The 20,874-nt window shown below is 45.6% G+C and overlaps 1 pseudogene across 1 annotated transcript in view; it reads left to right on the top strand.

Moving 5' to 3' along the window:
• LOC147703554 (up-regulator of cell proliferation pseudogene) overlaps window positions 1-20,482 on the top strand; it is a 165,969-nt pseudogene extending 145,487 nt beyond the window's left edge. The window contains exon 3 of the transcript XR_015297374.1: window positions 15,290-20,482. The product of XR_015297374.1 is annotated as an up-regulator of cell proliferation pseudogene (transcript). The remainder of the gene's footprint in view (window positions 1-15,289) is intronic.
• Window positions 20,483-20,874: the final 392 nt, after the last annotated feature.

The following is a 20,874-nucleotide window of genomic DNA, read 5'->3' as shown; positions in this document are numbered from 1 at the left end:
GATAGTGGTAAGTATAATTTACTATTCTAACTCCAGTCCCCGTGGACCCTAGGGAAGGTGTTGGATAGTAAATTATACTTATTCCCTATCCTAGAGCGCCCCCCAGCGCAATGCGTTGTAATGGTATGCGTTGTAAAAGTAGCGTTGTAACAGTATTGCGTTGTAAGAAATGCGTTGTAACAGGTGTATACCTCTGTAACGGACAGCGCAACTTCCGAGAAGGTAGGTTGGAGTCCAAACTTCGGAATGAAATATCAACCAGCAAATATAGTCTAAAACATCGGCGCGATCTGACCCAGTCCCTACAGTTACTTGGAGACACGAAAATATTGGGGAACAAACCCTTCTGTAGTAGGGGATCTCTGTGTATAGTCATAATCTAGTGAATAGTCCCGCCCATGTGCGTGGACCCCGGAGCAATCAAAAGTAAGCTCTTAAATTGTCTTCTTTGCAGTCCTGCATAGACACTTAAGAGAGAATTAAGACAAATAATGCAGCCTAACAAATACAAGGCTACAAAGGCCACCACTTCATCTAAACAGTGAAAAGGATAGCCCACCATGTCTGGTTTAACACTTTTTACCAAGTTTTCCTCACAGGGAAAACTCCCCTTCACCAAAATCCTTGAAATGATAGAGAGGAAGGGTTGGACAGACAAGCCCCCATAGGCTGCCATTATGTGTCTTGAAAAGGATACCGTGCCTTTAAGGAACTTTCCAGAGACGCTCTGTATCCCAGGATGCACAGCCAAAGTCCTTTTACTTTCAGTTCTTTTTTCCAGCTCCTGCTAGCAGGACCCTGGAGCATTGCGCTCTCCCTTTTTGGGTGTTTTTTCATTTCTTTGGCACTTTTCAAGTGTTTTGAGTGTTTCTCTCGACGTCTGACTGCTTCTTCCTTTTGCTGGGTTTTTTGGCCAGTTTTGCCCACTCTTCTGTCGAATATGCCAGCTTTGTTCGACAAGTGCCCTAAGTGTGCCAGGAATAAGGCTAAATCGGACGCTCCCAGAGTGTGTATCCTCTGTCTCCCATCTTCTCATGTCCCTGAAGACTGAGATTTGTCAATCCTTCTCCAGGAGGACCCTGAGGGACAGGGAGAAAATCCGTCTCCAAGGGATGGAGCTAAGGAGGCATCAGGAACCAGGTGGGTCTGGGCATGGAGGGACTCGGTCCTCGTCCTCTGCCCGTGCTTCGGCCTCTGGGGGGCTCCCCAGTCAAGAAAAGGCCAGGAAACGGCACAGTCCTCTGTCGACGTCGATAGCCTCGACGTCGGCGTCGAGAGGGATGACCACCATCTGCTCCCCATCGACCCAGGGCTCTGGGTCGAAGCGACGTCTGACATCGAGACCTCGGACGACGTCGACGTTGAGGGCTTCATCGGCGTCGAGACACCATCGACGTCGGGATGGGTCCAGGAGGCACCGTCACTCACCGTCGAGGCGACACCGCAGTTCGCCGTCGAGGTCGACTCGACGTTCGACGTCGAGGAGAAGAGATTCGGCGGCGAGGGCTGTATCGGCGTCGAGACGTTCGACGTCGAGGAAGGAGAAATCGACATCGAGGAGGCGATCTAGGGCCAGGACGGTGTTCTCTGCCTCAGTGGTCAGCCGGTCTTCTGCATCCACGAGCCCCCGGTCGCGGCGGCGCTGGCGCTCGTCTGAAAAGAGGTCGGCCTCGAGAACATCCTCGTCAAGGCCTGCGCAGAAGAAGAAGAGGAGAGTGGTTAGGTCTTCCGACTCTAAATATTCTCAGACCTATTCGCCTTCTAGGCCCAGGACGCCGACGCCTCCTCCATTACCTAAGGATACTCCTCCTCCTCCTCCTCCTCCTCCTCTTCCTCCTCCTCCTCCTCATATTCCTCCTCATCTTCCTCCTCATCTTCCTCCTCCTCCTCCACCGCGGCCTCCTCCACGGTCTCTATCTCTGCCGCGCTTCCCTTCGCCGCCTACGGGGCCTCAACAGCCTAGGATCCTGGTTCTGCCTCCGCAGCTTCCGCCTCCTGTATGACCAGTGGATCGCCCGAGGCCTAGGAGGTCTAGGTCACGGTCCAGACGGAGGCACTGATCAAGGAGTGACCGTCGACCTTCGACACGGTCTTGGCATCATGTCACGACGTATACAGATTGACTAACCTTGGAATCCGGTACAGAAGGAGCGATGTAGAAGGTAGATTCACTCCTCCCTAGGTACGGTATCACAAGCGAGTATAAGGCTAACACTCGCCTATGAGGACCTCACCCAGGGAAGGGGAAAAAGTGGATAAATAAAACATAAAGGAGTGGCAGCCATAAACCATCTACAGGACTCGACAACAGGAGAACGCCAAGTGTTGGGTCTGTACGTAGGTACCTGCACAGAGACACAAGAACAGGAAAGTTACTCTCTTCCCTATGGTACACTACCGCTTCTATGTATACAGTGGAAGGACATACACTTACATCATAAGGCTTCCACAGTCATTCTGATAGAAGAAGGCAAAATAGGAAAAATAAAGGAAAAGGAAAAGAAAACAGGGATCTGCCCAAGAACCCTAAATGCTGAGAGAAACAGGAAGCTTCTCATTAATAATCCACAGTCATATCGATGAAGCTTCAGCTCAATGAATAATGCAAATGTTCCTTCTAGACATATGTTCGTCCGTGAATCCAAGAATTGATGGAACACATAATCCGAGCCTCTCAACGGCTCTAAAGAAAACCAAAATGTTCGGCAGAGTTCAAATGCCAAAAATATCCACAAAAAGCCAAGTCCAGAACAAAAACACGAAGTTACAAAACACTCTTCCCACGCTAGCAATCCGCTAGCCACAGGTCCGATAAGAAAAGTAAGGTTGAATAAAGCACTAGAATTGCTTGCTGGCCGCGAGCTCCGTGTACCTTTGTCTTTGCTCCAGCGCGGCTCTCTCCCCAGCTGCCAGCGCGGCTCCCAGCGCGAGTCTCTCTCTCTGGCTGTCAGTGCGGCTCCTAGGCGGCTCTCAGCTCACAGCTCGGAACTCCACACAGCTGCTCCGCGGCGTTCGATGGAAGGAAACGCCCAAAGAGAACGGCCAGGAATAGATTCTCCCCAGCACCGTTCACACAGACTCGAAAACGCTCCAATGTGCAGATAAACCATGAACATCAGTACTCGAAGATACGGCTAACCACAGGTGACAAGCACCGCGGAAGGCACACAGGAGGCTAATATAGAACACAGAAAGGGGGGGAAAGAGTAGACAGTGAAGGTGGGCTAGAAACAAGCATTCTGGGACCTGTAGTCACCCTATCCATGATTGAATCATGACACATCGTCACTGGAGGGACAGGTCAAGGTCCTGTCATACGGACTCTTCCAGTGCCCAGGGATATTCGCCCACCTTATCGGATTCCCCCAATACGAGAGTGTCACCAGTGGATGACATCGTATAATTTCAGGAGGTGTTATTGAGAGGGGCAGCGAAGCTGGGGATTACGCTAACGGTACCCACATCTTATACATCGGTGATTTTCGAGACCTTACACATGCGGCAGTTGTCTCGACCCTTGTTGCCAGGGCTGAAGGAACCGGCTATGGAGCTCTTCCTGACTCCAGCGTCAACGAAATCCGCTCCTTCCCGGCTGCAGAAAAAGTACAGGCCCCCTGACTCCGATCCAGCGTTCCTTTGATCAGACCCGGTGCCGGATTCGGTGATCGTCACTGCGGCCAGGAAGCAGCACGCTACTGCCCCGTCTTCTACGGTGCCTCTGGATAAGGAGAGCCGTCAGATGGACTCAGCCGGGCGAAAAGTCTGCGGTACGGCTGCTACTTCCATGAAAGCCGCTAGTGCCGCGGCTCTTTCGGGAAGGTATGACCGGTCTTTGAAGGAGTCCCTGCAGCAGTTTCTGGAGCACCTTCCTAGGGACAGAAGGGAGGACTTCCAGGAAATCATCAATGAGGGCATGATGGTATCCAATCAGGTTATCAGCTCGGCTGCAGATTCCTCTCTCTTGGCGGCTCATGGATACTGCCACGGGATTATTCTGAGACGCCATGCCTGGTTGCGCCCGACATCGCTGAAACCGGAGGCGCAGCAGAGAATCAACAAAAACAATCGTTTGAAAGAGTGTCTCAGGGCATATTGATAGACCACAACATAGACATAACCCCCAAAGGAATACACTTATAACAACAACAAATGTCTATGGGTCTGTGGAGCCAGCTGGTCAAGTTACCAACAAATGGTTAGAAGACAGTATGTACCCGTATATATTAAAGGCACAACATGGTATCACCAGGGTATAAAAAGTACCCATCAGTTCCCAAACGGTACCGCCCTTGTCATCATATGGGTTCTCCCTACACCAAGGAGAGCATGCTTGCAACCACTAGGTGTTGTAAGTGGTTGCCTCCAAACCATTGAGAATGGTAATTAAGGAATGGGAAGTACCAAGACAAAAGGTGTATTAGGGTTAACTGATATGCAGTGCGTGGATAAGTGAGGGTGTGAAAATAGTGAGTGTATAAAATTGGAGAGCAGAGAGGAAAGAATTTTTATTTATGTCTCTCAGAACTTCCAAGTTTTAAAAGCAGTGCAAAACTTAAGCAGAGTCACTAAATAAATGCTTATTTTAAATCATAGGTCAACATGTTTCAGCATGTGTGGATATTTGTAGTCCACTGCTTTCATCAGGACCATGGGTTCGCTACTGCAAAAATGAAGAAAAATGATACAAACAAACCAATAACCATGTCACCTGATAATCTGGGTCATGGAAAATCCTCCTCCAAGATACTGCATGTTCAGGCCAGAAGAGTAGTCATACCCAGAACAGGACATAAGAAAAACAAAAAGATGTCAACAACAGTGAGTGCATCTAGAAGTACCTAAACATGCTATTTTCTGCCTACTTATTTATCATATTGGGATATTAACATTATCCCCTTGTTTGCATATGAGTCCGCTTACCTATGGGGTAGGAGGATAAAGCATCGCCTCACCTGGCTGCAGCTCAGGTAAGTGGAGCACCGCTCTGATAAGACAGAAGAACAATAGTTCAGTGAACTATCTGATGGGGAAAGCTCCATCGAATAGTTGTTAAAATAGTGCATATTTTCTCATAATTCAATATAATCTCACAACCGACACTAAAGACCTTGAATCTATTCTCCAGGAATAAATGTGAAGTATGAGCCACCACATCAAACCGATTTTAAGACAAACTGTCGACTCTCTTGTGGTGCTAACTTCGTCAAAGTACACCTACAAACACCCGCCATATGTTGGTAATTAGTGCCCGCAGACACAAGTAGCATAACGGCTGGATGGTTGTGCCATAAAAGTCTGTTTGTCGCACCCACATGTAGTGCATAATAAACATTCATGTCACATCACAGCAAAAAACTATCTGCTGTATAACACTGTGGTACCGAATCAGCCGCTGTGTTAAGCAGAGTACTCAGGGAGATAAGCTTCCACTCATCGGACTGCCAACGCAATCGTACACAAACAGCTAAGTAAGAAGCATAATTTAAACCAACCTGTCCGTCGGTTCCCCCCGGCTTCGCTCAGAGCTGTCTGGGAAGGTAACAGGCATTGTTTGGATTCTGTTTTCAATGTGCGCACTGAGCCGGAAATTACTGTGCGCGTCACGTGAGCCGCGCAGATGTATGGGAAATGTAGTTGCACTCCCTCTATCCCGGTACGGGTGCGAAAAACTTTTTTGGGAGTATCACACCTTTGCCCTAATCACTTCACATATCAGCCCTTTAGAGTAATGTAATACCAGATGAAATTTATTAGGTTTACTCTTGCAACTAAATTGGCAAAAGTAGGGCATGATCTAGAAAAATGGACCGCCATTCGAGAGATGTCAATAAAGTTTTCGTAACAGTGATGTATTTCTGGGTAAAGTTTTAATGCTGCTGTTGAAACCAAATCAAATCAAATGGGCAGAAATGCTACTCGAAAAACGTAAATACAGCTGGCATAAATTTAGGGCCCGATGTAGGACACCAAATACCGGTCGGTAACGGCCGATTTCCGCCGTTACCGACCGGTATTTGGTTTTTGAGATGTAGGGGGCCCAAATTTTAACGTATCAGTAAAATTTACCGATTCGGCAAAATACAGAATTCGTAAATTTACCGAATCGGTAAATCTAGATGTAGGTGGCACTTAAAATAGTGCCACAGGCCCTTAAGAATTCGTTATTTACCATGAAATGCTATTTCATGGTAAATAACGAATTCCTGTGTACATGCACATCTGTGCATGTACACCTGTGCCATGTGGCACACATACATGCCCATGTATGTGTGTCACATGGCACACAAGCCAGAATCAGGGGTGCAACAGGGTGTCAAAGTGACACCCTGTCCCCCTTGACAATTCGGTAATTTTACAGAATCGGTATTTACCGATTCGGTAATTGACATTGATTCCTATGGGCCTCAAGGCCCATAGGAATCAATGGCAATTACCGAATCGGTAAATACCGATTCGATAAATACCGAATCCTACCGATTCGGTATTTTTTACCGAATTTTTACCTACATTGGATTTACTAATTCATAAATACCAAATCGGTAAAATTCGGTATTTACGAATCGGTAAATCCAATTTACCTACATCTAGCCCTTAGTGACAAAGACTATGGGGCAATGTAGTCTATAGTTGGTATGCTTGGTGTTGCCATAATGAGGAGCGATAGAAAGGCTTCTCTTTACGATGCCTCGACATACTTCCCTTTATTAAGGAAACCTATAATGATAGTTATTAAATTGCTGCTCTTTCAACTAACTACAATCCATCTCCATGAAAAGCTTGAAAAAATGTGAAGATGAAAAAGTAAATTTTATAACTGTATAGTTGGCTACTGGGAGTGAGCCCACCTACATGTCTCCCCCATCTACACTAATCAGGGCCATTTCTGTGGATCTATTTATTATTTTCAATAACATTAAGGGTCTAAGCAACTAATTCCGCACCCTGAACTTCAAATAGATCCTAATTGTCAATTGCTACAATGACATCCAAGGTATGTCTTTATTCAGTCCGTCTTTGTCTGTATTGAGTTTATATACCCATTTCTGTTCCTTTGAGAATAGATATTTGCTTATATCCATTACGTGTTCAGGAATGAACGGTTGTTCTAATACTGTCCAAGTAAATTCCGTAGGGCCATGTCATGTTGGCAAAAAATGCGTTGTCAATCGGGTGGCCTGCTTACGGCACCTTTTCGTGCTTTTATGTTCCGATATATGAACCTTGACCCTTCTCGTAGTCATACCAACATATCTCAGTTGGCAAGGACATGTAATGAGGTAAATCAAGTTCTGGCTGTTGCAGTTGTTGAACTTTTTCTGCTGCCATGGTCGGTCAGTACCGATATCTACACTCAATGATTTATGTGTTTGAGGGCAAGCGGCACAGGAGCCGCATGGATGATGACCTTCTATCGCCGGCATATCCCAAAGTGTGCCCACCGCTCTAGGTGTTCTGCCTTTCGGTCGAGTGTGCACTAGCTTGTCCTTTAAATTCGGCCCCCGTTTAAAGGCAAAATGGGGAGGTGGTAGATTATCTCCTCCAGTATTCAAAATAGACCAATGTCTCTGGATTATTTTCTGTACTTGGTTGGATGTAGTGTTAAATGTATTAACAAAGGTCATTCTTTCAGATTGTTCTTTGGTAACCGATGGTTCTAAGAGGGCTTCCCGGTTGTTATTAGGAGCGCGTTTCATTGAGTCACGTATGATTTTCTTAGGATACTTCCTAGCCAGCAGTTGGTCCTTCAAGGTCTCTGCATGTACTTTGAATGAGTCTTTACTGGAGCAATTCCTTTGGATCCTCAAAAATTGGCCGAACGGCAAGTTGTTTCTCAAGGATCTTGGATGGCAACTCTCGTAGCTCAATAAAGAGTTTCGAGCCATAGGTTTCTTACAGAGTTCTGATCTTAAACCTGTTGGTGTGGCTGTTATAAGGAGATCAAGAAAAGCCAGACAATGTTTGCCATGTTCGACTGTAAAGCAGAGATGGTTATTTCTCGTATTTAACCATTGATGGAATAGTAGAAGATCTTCAACAGTGCCGCGCCACACCACAAAAATATCATCAATGTATCGCCTCCAGGTTCGTAGTGACTAAAAAAACGGATTAGTGGGTAACAGCACGTGTTCCTGCTCAAACTGATGTACATAGAGGATAGCTAGGCTGGGAGGGAAAACACTTCCCATGCTGGTCCCCGATACTTGCAGATAAATATTTTCTTCGAACTGAAAAAAGTTTCTTTCATTGCCAAGTGTACAAGATTCATGATGAAATGCACTGGCGTGATTGAATGTAGATCTCTTTCATGCAGTACATTTTCTACTACTTCCAGAGTATCATCTTGGGGAATTGAGGTGTATAGAGATTCCACGTCAAAAGATACTAGGAGATCCATGGAGATGTCAAATTCAATATCTGGTAGTATCCGTAAGACGTCCTTGGTGTCCTGAAGGAATGTTGGCATTTCCTTAACCATAGGAAGTAGGAACCAATCAACGAAAGTGGATAAGGGTTCTAAAATGGAGCCGATCCCCGATATTATGGGGCGTCCAGGTGGAGGTTGTTGTTACTTGTGGACCTTCGGCAACACATAGAAATATGGCATGGTAGGATGAGTGGTACGTAGAAGGACAGCTTCTTGGGGCGTGATCCATCCTTCCGTGACCGCCTCCTCTACAATGTGGCCAATTATGTTGGTGAGTCGTTCTGTCGGATCATCCTTTAAAGGAAGATAGGATCTTGTGTCTTGAAGTTGTCTCAAGCACTCAGAGCGATATGTGGTTGTGTCAAGCAAGACAATAGCACCACCCTTGTCTGCTGGTTTTATCGTTAGTGAATCATCTGCAGTCAGATTACGTAGAGCGTCCTGTTCTTTCTTTGGTAAGTTAATGAAAGAGCAATCCTTATTTTGTTCAAAAGTCAGTACCTTGGCAGGTAAGCCTCCCACTGGGGGGTTGAAAGTTGAAGGTTTCTTCAAACCAGTGTTTTTGTTTAGCTGATCGGGTGCGTCTTTCATATGTTTTGCAAAGAAGAAATGTAACCTGATCTTCCGAAAATTTTTCGCCATTTCTATTTGTGCCAGAAAAGGGTCCCCCGTCTGAGTCATTACGAAACCAAATCCTCTGTTGAGTACAGCCTCTTCATCATCAGTTAGTACTCGTGAACTCAGGTTAATTACGAGGCTGTCCCGCTGCTTGTGCCTGCTTGTTCTTGCGGGATCTTCCTGCCGCTCCTCAGGTCCATCGATGGTGGAAGAGGTCCCCATTGGACTTGTCCCTGTCGTCTTCTTCCTCTTGGTCTCCCTCTGCCAAACCCTAAAAAAGGCTGCATACTTGAATCAGATTGAAATGGTTGAGCACCGAATGTACCCATTTGCTGAGGGAAAGGTGGATCTCCGTACATACAGGGGTTTGGTTGCCACCACTGGGGGAACTGATTTTGATTTTGATAGTTGTTTCTCCATCCTCTGCAGTAACCTCTTCCACGATTCCTATTTGTGGGATTGCTGTTCAGTGAGGAGTCCGAGTCACTCGATATTTCCTCCAAACTAGAAGTGCCATAGGTGGATCCTCCTGCGCCCATTTCTATTGAAAGTGGGTGGAACATAGGTATCACTGGTGTACGGGTAGATCATTTTTGTTGGGAGTCGCCAACTTGCTGTTCTCTGGGTCGACGCTCTTTGGTAAGCATGCTGATGAGGAGGTGGCCCGCATGAAGGCGGAGGCAGAAACCCTGACGGCCGTCGAGTTAGAGAAGCCTAAAGAGCAGAAGAAGACCTTCCGTCCCTTCCAGAGATGTTTTGGTGCCCAGGGAAAAGGGCAAGGTCGTCAAGCTGGTCAGCAGCACCAACAGCAGCAGCAGTACCATCGGCGACCATTCCAGAAGCACCAGAGGGGCAGAGGCGGCCAACAGTCCTCCTCGACGCCCAAAGGCCCGGCCGGGTCTAGGCCCTGAGGGGTTACTTCCTCCTCGTCCGTTACCCGCTCCGGTGAGGGGAAGCATACAACATTACTTGGCAGAGTGGAGAAAAATTACTCAGGACAAGAGGGTGCTGAATATTGTTTGCAATGGATACGGTCTTTGTTTCGTCAGCCCGCCTCCAGCGATTCCACCAGTTTGCTCGCAGTTCCAACTGCGCGAGCTCCAAGTGGAGGCCGATACCCTGTTAAGAAAAAGGGCGATAGAAGACGTCCCTCTGTCTCAAAGGGGAAAGGGTCTTTACTCACGGTTCTTCCTGGTATGCAAGAAGGACAAGAACGAGTTCAGGCCCATTCTGGATTTGCGACAAGCAAACAAATGGATTTGCAGGGAAAAGTTTTGCATGCTGTCATTGCACCAGATTTATCCTCAGCTGCAAAGGGGAGACTGGCTTTGTGCAATAGATCTGCAAGATGCGTACTTCCATGTACCCATTGCATGGAAACACCGGAAGTTCCTACGCTTTCTAGTCAGCACCAATCACTATCAGTACACCGTACTATGGTTTGGACTGAAGTCTGCACCCAGGACATTTTCAAAATGCATGGCAGTGGTGGCAGCGCACCTGCGGAAGAACACAGTGTTTGTCTACCCGTACCTGGACGACTGGTTGATCAAAGCCTCCACTTTCCAGGAAGCGCACCTGCACTTCAACAGGACGGCCGTTCTGTTGGACCATCTGGGGTTGCACATAAACATGTCCAAGTCTGTGCCGACGCCTGTCCAGTGCCTACAGTACTTGGGAGCCTCCATCGATTCTCTTTCAGCAAGCGTGTCCCCTTCGGAGGAGAGACGCTTATCGATCCATCAGAAGGATCAGGCTCTCATAGCTGTTCCATCTACAATAGCGAGGACGGTGTCTTCTCTACTTGGGTCGATGGCCTCTTGCATCTTCCTCACACCACACGCACGCCTACACATGAGACAATACAACCACAATGTATTACCTCAACAAGCAGGGGGGATCGAGATCGAGGACACACTCACAGCAAGCGCAGGCGATCTGGCGCTGGCTGTTGGCCAGAGGACTGACGATAACGGCTACTCATCTGCCGGGTGTGCAGAATGCTCAGGCGGACGCCCTCAGCAGGCTGGTGCAAGAAAACCACGAGTGGGTTCTAAACAACGAAGTGCTAGGAGACATCTTCGACAGGTGGGGCACTCCGGAGGTAGACCTGTTCGCCACCGCCGAAAACAGAAAATGCCGAGGCTTCGCCTCCAGGTATTACCAACCGGGGACTCTGGGGAACGCGTTATGAATCAGCTGGTTGAACAGCTTTCTGTACGCTTTTCCACCCATTCCCCTGATTCCGGCGGTACTCATCAAGCTGTCCCAATCCAGAGCATGTATGATCCTCATTGCTCCGGAGTGGCCACAACAGTGGTGGTTCACGGACCTGCTTCACCGGTCTCTCCTACCCCACATAAGGCTGCCGTGTCGGCCGGACCTTCTCACGAAGTTAGGGGGGCAGATGGTGCACCCCAACCTCTCATCGTTGAGTTTGGCGGCATGGCTCCTGAGATAGTACAATATGGGCACTTGAATCTTCCTGACGATTGCATGACTATACTTAAGGAAGCTACGAGACCTTCCACAAGGACTTCCTATGCCTACAAGTGGAAGAGGTTCTGCAGCTGGTGCACTTCCAAGGACTATGATCCCACAACCTGCAAGGAAGATGTCATCCTTCCATATCTTTTGCATTTGGCTCAGTCTGGCCTTAATTTTCACTCTATTAAGGTTCACCTCGCAGCATTGACTGCATATAGGAAATACCCTTCACAGAAGCCCTTCTTCCAGATCCCAGTGAGTAAAGATTTTTTGCAAGGATTGAAGAAAGTGTTTCCTCCTATCCGGCGTCCTTCATCTTCATCATAGGAGCTGAATGTGGTGCTGTCCAGGTTGATGAAGGAGCCTTTTGAACCCATCCATAAGGCTTCTCTGCAGCACTTGTCATGGAAGGCAGCCTTCCTTGTGGTCATTACTTCGGCCCGGAGGGTGAGTGAAATTCAGGCGTTGTGTTGTCAAGAACCTTATACTGTATTTCATGCTGCTAAGGTTGTGATGCGTACTCACCCTAAGTTCCTTCCAAAGGTGATTTCTGATTTCCATGTCAATCAGACCATAACTTTACCTACGTTTTTCCAGAATCCTTCCACTCCAGGGGAAAAGTCTCTACATTCCCTGGATGTCAGAAGGGTGTTGAAATTCTACTTGGATAAGACCAAGGACATTCGTAGGTCAGACCAATTATTTGTCAATTATGGGTCGGTCAGGACTGGTCTTGCCACCTCAAAACAGTCCATCTCTAGGTGGATTGTGTCCTGTATCCAGTTATGTTACCAGAAGGCTAACAGGACCTTAGGAGTTAAGCCTAAAGCTCATTCTACCAGGGGAAAAGCAGCTACAACAGCTTTGCTTTGTAATGTTCTCATTGCAGAGATCTGCAGGGCTGCCACTTGGAAGTCGGTCCACACCTTTGCTAATCATTACTGTCTGGACTCTGATGCCAGAGCAGATGCTCAGGTTGGGCAGGCTTCATTAAGAAATCTGTTTGCACAGTAGTGGTGTAGTCTGTTTTTCTCCACAGCCGGGTTGGTTTTTTGGGATGGGCTTGCCATTCTATTCACTAGATTATGACTATACACAAAGATCCCCTACTACAGAAGGAGTAGTTTCTTACCTGTAACTCCAGTTCTGTAGTAGGGGTATCTCTGTTATAGTCATAAGCGCCCACCCTCCTCCCCGGTACAGAAAACGGTACTGTAATGTATGCTACAGGCCTTGCTTTATACACCTTCAAAATGAACTGAAAGTAAAAGGACTTTGGCTGTGCAACCTGGGATACCGAGGGTCTCTGGAGAGTTCCTTAAAGGCACGGTATCCCTTTTCAAGACACACAATGGCAGCCTATGGGGCTTGTCTGTCCAACCCTTCCTCTCTATCATTTCAAGGATTTTGGTGAAGAAGAGTTTTCCCTGTGAGGAAAACTTGGTAAAAAGTGTTAAACCGGACATGGTGGGCTATCCTTTTCACTGTTTAGATGACGTAGTGGCCTTTGTAGCCTTGTATTTGTTAGGCTGCATTATTTGTCTTAATTCTCTGCAGGACTGCAAAGAAGACAGTTTAAGAGATTATTTTTGATTGCTCCGGGGTCCACGCACGTGGGCGGGACTATTCACTAGATTATGACTATAACAGAGATACCCCTACTACAGAACTGCAGTTACAGGTAAGAAACTACTCCATCTCAACAGGCATTAAAGATCGTAATCAAGCGAAGTGTCCGGCTTTGATCTTTTCATTCCGACAGGGCAAAACTATCTAGTAGGAAAAATGCCTGGGCCGTTATTTCTGCCCTCAAACCGGGGGTGGAGGCATCTTATTAATCAAGCACGTTTTCACTTTTCTGGAAGCTAAAGTTTATGGCCCTAATGTTGGGCAAATGCCCTTTTTTTTAATTATTTGACAGAATGGTGGTGTCCCTGTCTCAGTACTGAATGCAGGGAGTGCGGCTACCACTCTGAAAGCATGGAGCATATAGCTTGCCCATGCCCAGCTTTGCTCAACAACAGAAGGATTTTATTACGGGAGAAGTGAAATAAACTTGGACCTCGCACATGTTGTCAGGCCATATTAGCTGCTATGGATTCAGAAAATACAAAGTTGAACATCCAGTTCACTAAATTTGTCAGCAGAGCAGCTAAATCGCTAGGGAATGACAGGGCAGCAATCTTGCGCTTGCTGGTTGCACCTTTTTGTCGACTTAAAACCACTTAATGAACTCTGGCTCATCCAGCATGGCCGACCTGAACATTTTTTCAACTGTCAATTAACCCGTTTACCGCGGCGAAGATTTTGCCGTGGTGCGGGTGTTCTAAAGGTTGGGCAGGGCTGTGTCGGCCAACGGTCGTGCGCAGCTCCAGGGAGAGAGTGCTTGCTTCGGCTGATGGCCGACGCGAGCATGGAACGGGTTAATTGTCCAGACCTTCTTATGTTTTGCTGCCTCCTCTTAGATTTTTAAAGTGACGCTACGACCGTTTAGTTATCCAAGTCCTCAAACTCTATAGGCAACAACATCAATACTTGGACACTCTTAACTGTAACTCATTTTAAAGTAAGATTATTGCGATGCTTCTGTATTAACTTGCGTTTTTCAAACTTTTGTCTTTGTATATATGAACTACTTGGTTTTTAAGATTTTGTTATGGTTTTTTAGTAATCAAACAATAAACTTTGAATTGAAATTGAATAGTGTTTCTGAAACTTTGCGTAACTATTCAAAAAGCAAATTATGTCAATTTAGCACACCCTTAATTTAACTCCTGTCCTATTTGAACAATATTAGCTGATCAACGGGCTTTAAAATGCATCACCTGACAAGCATGAACTAAAATAATCTCTTGGGTAAGCTCCCTGACCCGATTTAGTGAAGTGGCCTTTAAATCCTGTCCAGTTTTGAAAGTTACGGATGCAATTTGCATTAAAAAGCATAATTGGAAACAGCTTTTTTATAGTAGTTTGGGGACACTAAGGCTTCTGGATGAACTTCTTTTAGATACCATTTGAGCCAGTCTGGCCAACTTTAAAATGTGCAGTCCTTAATATTCTCCAACAGAATTCTTCAATGAATATCGAGGCACGGGCCCCGACTTTCAAACAGTTTTTAGCCAGGCCCACATACTCTCCTCTATGGCCTGATCACTTCTCATACATGCCCTTAGTGCATGTATGTGCGCCACATGTGCACACATGCCTTTTTCAGGGGTGCAACAGGGTGTCCTATTAACACCCTTGCAACCTTGAAATTGCATTCTCAATTTGCGATTCTCTAATTGGGAATCGCAAATTGAGAATGTCTTCCCATTCATTCCTATTGGCCTTCTAGCCCATAAGAATGAATGGGAAGGTATTCCTTATTTGCGAATCTCAATTTGCGATGCGCAAAAAAGGAATATGTAGGATTAGCAAAATATTTAGCAAATCCTACCAACATTGCGTTTTGCGATTCTCTAATTGCGATTCCCTAAAAATCGCAAGTTGAGAATCGCAAAAAACGTTTTACCCACATATGGCCCTATATCTCTGAGCACTGGTTATGTGGTGATGATATTCTTCACAGTCAACCAAAAATGAGGCATTGCCTTACAAATATGGGTCTCTACTGAGGCTTGCAAATAGAATTTGGGTTGTTGAATGTTCAGGTCCTACCTACTGCTTGCTACAGGCTCCAAAGCTAGACAATGAAAGGATCACGCATAATGCTCTTTTTTTAAATTGTCAATAATAATTGTTTTCTTGTTTTTGTAGATGAAAGCAAGGCACTGGAAAAATTGTTGCAACGTTTTAAAATGGAGGCATACGGGACCAGAAAAATCCCATTGAGTGAAGTGCTTGATATTTCCAGCAGCAGCACAGACAAGTTGGATCTCCGGTCCCTGGAGGATGTCCCTTGGCATTTTTTAAGGAAGCTCATGTCTTTGAACGTCACTGCAAGACTCACAAGACCTCAACCTGGAGCTTGCAATGAAATAGAAAGCGGACCAAAAGAAGGACAGAATATTGACTTTGACAGCCTTTTTGACGAAGATGCATCAGGAACCTCTGTTAACCCACTGGATGTTATCTGCCTTCTGTTTTATTTGTCGGACAGATTTTTGCAGCAGGAGATGATGCTAAAAATGTCCATGTGTCAATTCGCTCTTCCCTTGTTGTTGCCCCCCTGTGATGGCACCAAGTGCACATTCATGCTGTGGGCCATGAGGGACATTGTCAAACAGTGGCGGCCCCACTCACTGAAAGACAGTAAAGGGTTCGTCCAAGAGAGCCTGGTGCTAACGCCGATGCCTGTCATTTCATTTGTACGTTTGGGAAGCGGCAGCTTATCCAAGTCCAAGATTCTAAATGAAGTTCTCAGCCCTCCTCAGCAGCGCCATGATTACTTTATCCACCGTGACATGGAATGTGGGAATGTTCCTCGGGTGATCGCCTCTGGTTTGGTAGAGATCTGCTGCTATTTTCCTGGGGGGAGGGAGAATTCAGATATTTTCGTGAAGCCTCTTGCTTTTGCAAATCTACGAGGGGATATTGAGCTTCACAGGTTGCAGTTTGACTTTTTGAGAAATGTCTCATCAGCGTTTTTTTTATTTCTTAATGAAATTCATGAAAAAGAGTATACAATATTATCATCAATTATGGAATCAAAGACAAAGATTTACTTTGTCATTAATGTTCAAAGTAGCGGAAAAACAAAGGCATGTATGAAAAAACTGATGCAGAAATTAAACCTGCAACAATCTCAATTGTTAGTGAAAACCCAGGCTATGAATGATGCAGATTTTGTGAGAAAATGTCAGTCAGTCTTAAAAACACAAGAGGAATCCAATAGTGTCACATCTCTACAAGCCATGGCTGATGTAGCACGTAAGCTAGGAGTGCTGGTAGATGAGGATGATGGGGAATGCCAGAAGGCAAAACAGTGTGCAGAAGATGTAACCTCTGAGATATCAGATGTAGTGAATTACAGAGAGACAACAATGAAACTGCAAGGGGAGCTTTGGGCGGGAGTTACCAAGGTAGAAAAGGAACTATGTCAAATGAAAAACCAAGGAAGCACACCTACAGAAGACTATATTTCAAAGCTCATCCAAGAACTAACAAAGCTTCGTAAAGAGCAGAATGATTCAGAAATTCCTTCTGGTATTATGAAATTTATCAAAACACTAAACCAGCTGAGTATGGTAGAGAGATGTCTTTTCTTAAAGTGGATGAATGTTCTTTTAGCCTCCATTTCAAGACAACACCTTTCTAATCAAGAGGAAATGTTCCGTTGTACGTATGCACACTGCTTAGGGCTGGGGCACTTCATGCGTGAAGTAGGACAGTTTTATGAGGCAGAATGTTCTATGGCGAAGGAACACAATATGATAGCCGAACTGAGGTTTACCGGCCTCCCCAAAATTACTGCAGAGCTTCTGCTAGAAGGATTTCCTCTGGAGCTGATCGATGGTGACGTTTCTAACATCCCGTTACAGTGGGTCACAGCTGTTCTGACTGAACTTCATCAGATTATTGGAGCTTCCTGCCGAATTTTGGTTATCACAGTTCTGGGTGTGCAAGGAACTGGAAAGTCTACTCTCCTGAACTCCATGTTCGGGCTCCAGTTCCCAGTGAGCAGTGGAAGATGCACACGAGGAGCGTCCATGCTGCTCATTAAAGTGAAAGAAGACCAAAGGAAGGAGCTTGGCTTTGAGTTCCTCCTGGTCATCGACACCGAAGGCCTTAAGTCCCCAGAACACATGACATTAGGAGGTACTTATGAGCATGACAATGAGTTGGCTACCTTAGTGGTTGGGTTAAGTGACATTACTATTGTTAACTTGGCAATGGAAAATACCACAGAGATGAAGGATATTCTAGAGATTGTGGTTCATGCTTTCCTCAGAATGGAGAAGCTTGGGAAAAAACCAGTCTGTCAGTTTGTGCACCAGAATGCCAGTGATGTGGCTGCTACGGGACTAAACATGGTAGACAGGCAGTATCTCTTTAGGCAGCTGAATGAAATGACCAAAGCAGCAGCAAAGATAGAACAACAGGAGAAAGAAATAACATTTGCTGATATCATGAACTATGATCCTGAGAAGTACAATTGGTACATCCCTGGCCTATGGCATGGGTCTCCACCCATGGCCTCTGTAAGTTTGGGATATAGTGAATGGGTTCATGAACTAAAGACATCAATATTTAGATTGGTTAGAGGTGACACAGGACTGTGTAAACCTCACAGGATTCCACTATTTATTGAGTGGATGCATACTTTGTTGAGTGATGTCAAACATGAGCACTTCATCTTCAGCTTCAGAAACATCCTTGTTGCAGAAGCCTACATTCAGCTCACTAGTAAGTACTCTAAGTGGGAATGGACATTTTGCAAAAAGATGCATGAGTGGACTTTAGAAGTCGAAACAACCATAAAGAACAAGTCCACAGAGAAGCTTGACGATGCCTTCTTGAAGGATTTACATGATGAAGCCTTACGGCTGCTCGACACAGGAGAAGAGGAGATATTGAGTTCTCTAGGAACATATTTTGACAGTGCAGCTAAAAACACCATAGAAAGATACAGACAGGACTTTATCCAGAGTGCAAAAATAATGCGAAAAACCCTTGAAGCCAATACAGTCCAGAAATATAAGGAGGCTGTTCGCATGCAAAAAGCAAAGTGCCAGGTGCAAAGAATTCAATCAGAGTGTTTAAATTCCATTGAAGCTGAGGTTTTGACCTGTTTAAAACACTGCAGAGAGAAAAAAAGTAAATTAAATGACGGCGAACTTAAGAAGGAATTTGAAACTATGTGGGAAAACACAGTATCAAACTTAATGGAAAAATTCCAAATGCCAAAATTTGAAGTTGCACTTCGAATGTCTGGGGTATTAAAGAGAGAACTAACACAACAAGGGAAGCTGATTAATAAAAAAATGAAAGAAATTGCTGATTTAGAAAAATGTGGACTAGGTTCTTTCACAGTAAAGGGAGATGATACTGAAACATCATTGTACCACAGGTTAAAGAAAGGGTTCAAAGCAGAAGAATCTTTTGCTGAGTCTACCATCGACCTCTGCAATATGTACATTGAAAAGACAGTCAAATCCAAAGTTAACTATGATGATCAGTATTGCCGTGAACTATTGCATATGATTGATGGACAACTTTCTCAGCAGGATGCTGCAAAACTCCAAACCACCCCTCATTTTGAATTGAATCTAAAACTGCATATCTTTGGGAGAGCTGCCCGGGCTTTTCAGGCCATGCACAACGACTTTGTACAACAAAACGACCCTTTTATCCTTTTGGACTCATTTAAATCTCAGTATTTCAACACATTTAGAAATGTTTACCTAGACAAAGATGCTTGTCAGGAGAAGGCTATAGAGTTCTGTGAGAAATATCTCAAACCAGCTTTGACGGGCTATGTCAACTCAAAACTTGGCCTAGAAATTGTGGATGATATTTTGTCAAGTGGAAAATCCAATGAGTTCAGCAATCGGTCATTTTTTCAATATTCTGTACTTAAGGGGCTCTTGGAAGAAAATAATTTTTACAGTTACTTGCAATACATTCAAAACTATCCAAATTTTATCAAAAGATGGATTTTAAAATACTTTAAAAATAAATACAGACAGAACAGAGATTTTCAAACCATGGAGGAAAGACTCTTATCGAGTATCACAAAAATAGTCCGAAATACTCTTGTTGAATCAAGAAAAAACAGCAACAACTCTATGTCTACTTTTTTGGAGCAGTTTTCTGAGAAGCTGCAGAAGGATCTAGTACTTCCCCAGGAACGTTTGAAAGTAATACTTTTTTATAGCGAAGCAGACCTTGACCAGTTTTCAAAAAATGTTGAAGAATTTCTTGGCGACCTAGAAAAACAAATCCTTTCAGAATTTGAAGAAACATTTCTTGAGACAAAACTCGGTGCACTCCCATTTAATCCACAAGATGCACTTTTTAAAAAACTGTTTGGATGTGGGAAGACATGCCCATTTTGTGGTGTTCCTTGTGAAGCTGGCGATATAAAACACGAAATGCACTATGCATCAATTCATCGTCCGCAAGGTTTAAACCAGTATAAAGACGATTCTTCTAAAATCCTTGATCATTCAATATGCACCTCTGAGGTGGTATCAAGTAGTAGATTCCGAAACTCAGACACAAAGGGGAAATTTCATCCCTTCAAAAAGTACAACGAATGTTACAAGGACTGGTCCATCCAGGCAGATGTAAAACTCCCCACTTCCGATTACTGGAAGTTTGTTTTTGTGCAGTTCAATAACGACTTTGCCAATGAGTACAAGGCTAAACCAGCAAAATTACCACCGTGCTGGGAAAAAATAAAAAAAGAAGACTCATTAAAAAGCATTGAGGAGGTTTATCGAATGAAATGAAACAACATGTCAGTCTCCTCTTCTGCTCAGCTATGTCTAGTATACTCTCATTGTCCTCTCTCCTTGCCATTGTGTCTTATTGGTTTAAGGCACATTGCAATACCCCCAAGTCCCTCCTGTCCTTGTCCCATTCATGACAAGTGGAGATAATCATCTCCCGACAGAAAAAGAAAAACAGAGGAATGCTGGGACGCTAACCCCAGCCACTTCCACTGGGAGCACATAAGCAGTCCTCACCCAGCATTCCGCCTGTTTCTTTTTTCTGTTTGTCAACAGGAATGGGACGAGGTGCTGGTGCTGCTCCTGCTGGGCTTGAGTGATGTTCTTCTTAGTTCCCAGTCTTGGTGGCTGGCTGTCCTGGACGGGGTGTGGTCTTCCTCCCGGCCTGCTGGGTTTGCCAGGAGACTTGGAGATTTTCCGTCTGTGGTGCGCACTGGCCAGCCCTTTGCGGCTGGTGCACTAGCCTCCCGGTCAGTTCTAGGTTGGAGGGCATGTCTTCCTGCGGCCTGGGCTTATGGAAGACGCGCCGCGATTCCTGGATGCCTTCTCCGCTTCTGTCCTGGTGTCATGGCTGGTGATGTGCCTTGCGCTGGCTGTGGCAGCCCCCCCCCCAGCCCCCCCCCCTCCTGGTCCTTGCGGGTGTGAGGTGTTCCTGCTTTTGTGGCCTTGTGGTACTGGCTGGGCCTGTCTATGCCTGTCTGCCCACTCCTGTCTTCCCTGTGTGTTCCCCGTGAGCCTGCTCCTGGGGTGTGGGTGTAGGTTGGGTGGTGTGCCCTCCCTCCCCCGTCAGGGTGGGGCGGTCATGTGGTGTTTGTCTTGCCTCTGTGTGTGGCTGGTTGGTGGTTCCCGGGGTCTGTGGCTGTGGTGTGGGGGGGGGGGTCTTGTGCCTCTGACTGCTCTGCTTTCCTCTGTTCCTCAGCAGTTGTCTCTCTGCCTGCACCGCCTGTT

The sequence above is a fragment of the Lissotriton vulgaris genome, chromosome 7 (assembly GCF_964263255.1).
Source record: "Lissotriton vulgaris chromosome 7, aLisVul1.2, whole genome shotgun sequence".
Classification (NCBI taxonomy): domain Eukaryota; kingdom Metazoa; phylum Chordata; class Amphibia; order Caudata; family Salamandridae; genus Lissotriton; species Lissotriton vulgaris.
Note: the sequence above shows the minus strand (reverse complement) of the source record. Positions and strands in the feature narration are given on the sequence as shown.